The 2,250-nt window shown below is 42.3% G+C and overlaps 1 non-coding gene across 1 annotated transcript; it reads left to right on the plus strand.

Moving 5' to 3' along the window:
* The first annotated feature begins 1,600 nt into the window (after positions 1-1,600).
* LOC128057020 (U6 spliceosomal RNA) lies at positions 1,601-1,706 on the plus strand. The gene has a single exon (XR_008200216.1). It is a non-coding gene; the product is annotated as a U6 spliceosomal RNA (small nuclear RNA).
* The last annotated feature ends 544 nt before the right edge of the window (positions 1,707-2,250 follow it).

The following is a 2,250-nucleotide window of genomic DNA, read 5'->3' on the forward strand; positions in this document are numbered from 1 at the left end:
TGAGTCAGCTCTTCCCATCAGGTGGCCATAGTATTGGAGTTTCAGCTTCAACATCAGTCCTTCCAATGAACACCCAGGACTGATTTCCTTTAGGATGGACTGGTTGGATCTCCTTGCAGTCCAAGAGACTCTCAAGAGTGTTCTCCAACACCACAGTTCAAAAGCATCAAATCTTCAGCACTCAGCTTTCTTTATAGTCCAACTCTCACATCCATACATGACCGCTGGAAAAACCGTAGCCTTGACTAAACGGACCTTTGTTGGCAAAGTAATGTCTCTGCTTTTTAATATGCTATCTAGGTTGGTCGTTAACTTTCCTTCCAAGGAGTAAGCGTCTTTTAATTTCATGGCTGCAATCACCATCTGCAGTGATTTTGGAGCCCAAAAAATTAAGTCAGCCACTGTTTCCCCATCTACTTCCCATGAAGTGATGGGACCAGATGCCATGATCTTCATTTTCTGAATGTTGAGCTTTAAGCCAATTTTTTCACTCTCCTCTTTCACTTTCATCAAGAGGCTCTTTAGTGCTTCTTCACTTTCTGCCATAAGGGTGGTGTCATCTGCATATCTGAGGTTACTGGTATTTCTCCTGGCAATCTTGATTCCAGCTTGTGCTTCTTCCAGCCCAGCATTTCTCATGATGTACTCTGCATACAAGTTAATAAGCAGGGTGACCGTATATAGCCTTGACGTACTCCTTTTCCTATTTGGAACCAGTCTGTTGTTCCATGTCCAGTTCTAACTCTTGCTTCCTGACCTGCATACAGATTTCTCAAGAGGCAGGTCAGGTGGTCTGGTATTCCCATCTCTTTCAGAATTTCCCACAGTTTGTTGTGATCCACACAGTCAAAGTCTTTGGCATAGTCAATAAAGCAGAAAGAGATGTTTTCCTGAATCTCTCTTGCTTTTTTGATGATCCAGTGGATGTTGGCAATTTGATCTCTGGTTCCTCTGCCTTTTCTAAAACCAGCTTGAACATCTGGAAGTTCACAGTTCACATATTGCTGAAGCCTGGCTTGGAGAATTTTGAACATGACTTTACTAGCATGTGAGATGAGTGCAACTGTGCAGTACTGAAGCATGAATACAAATGGATGAACTAATGGGGACAAAATAAAGAATAGAAAGGAATAGACTCACTTTATGTGGGAATTTATTGTATAAAAAAGATGGCATTTCAAATTAGTAGAGAAAAGATGGTTTAGTCAATAAACTGTGAGAATGGCCTCAGTATCTGCCAAAAACAAAGTTGGAACTCGAACTCTAAAAGAATTCCAGAGCAAAAGTTCAGGCATGGACTTCCCTGGTGGCCAAGTGCATAAAAATCTGCCTGTTAATGCAGAGGACACAGGTTTGATCACTGGTCTGGAAGATTCCCCATGCTGCAGAGCAACTAAGCCCGTGTGCAACAACTACTGAAGCCCGTGGCCTACAACAAGAGAAGCCGCTGCAACGAGAAACCTCCAAACCACAGCCAAGAGTAGCGCCAGCTCACCACACCTAGAGAAAGCTCGAACAAAGCAACGAAGACCCAGGGCAGCCAAAAATAAATAAATAAAGCATTCTGGCTAAAAAAAAAAAAAAAAAATTTAAGCATTCCAGTGCTCACTTCAGCAATACATACTAAAGTTGGAATGATGCAGAGAAGATTAGCATGGCCCTTGCCCAAGGATGACATGCAAATTCATGGAGTGCTCCATGTTTTTTAGTACAGAAAGACAAATATCATATGAGATTTCTCGTATATGGAAATCTTTTTTTTTTTAAGGGTACAGATGAACTTTTTTTACAAAACAGAAGTAGAGTCACAGGGATGTAGAAACAAACTTATGGTTACTAGTGGATAAGGTGGGAAGGGATAAATCGGGAGATTGAGATTGACATATACATACTGTTATATACTAGGGCCTTCCCTGGTGGCTCAATGGTAAAGAATTCACCTGTCAATGCAGGAGAAACAGGTTCAATCCCTGGTCTGGGAAGATCCCACATTCCTCGGAGCAACAAAGTCTGTGAGCCACAACTGCTGATCCTGTGCTCTCGAGTCCAGGAACCTAAACTGCTGAGCCCATTGACTGCAACTACTGAAGCCCAAATGTTCTAGAGTCTGTGCTCCAAAAAAGAAGCCACTGCAACGAGAAGCCCATGCATCACTACTAGAGAGTAGCCCCCACTCGCCACAACTAGAGAAAGCTGTCGAAGCAGCGAAGTCCCAGCACAGCCAAATAAATAAATAAAATTATTTTTTTA

Source organism: Budorcas taxicolor, chromosome 11 (assembly GCF_023091745.1).
Source record: "Budorcas taxicolor isolate Tak-1 chromosome 11, Takin1.1, whole genome shotgun sequence".
Classification (NCBI taxonomy): domain Eukaryota; kingdom Metazoa; phylum Chordata; class Mammalia; order Artiodactyla; family Bovidae; genus Budorcas; species Budorcas taxicolor.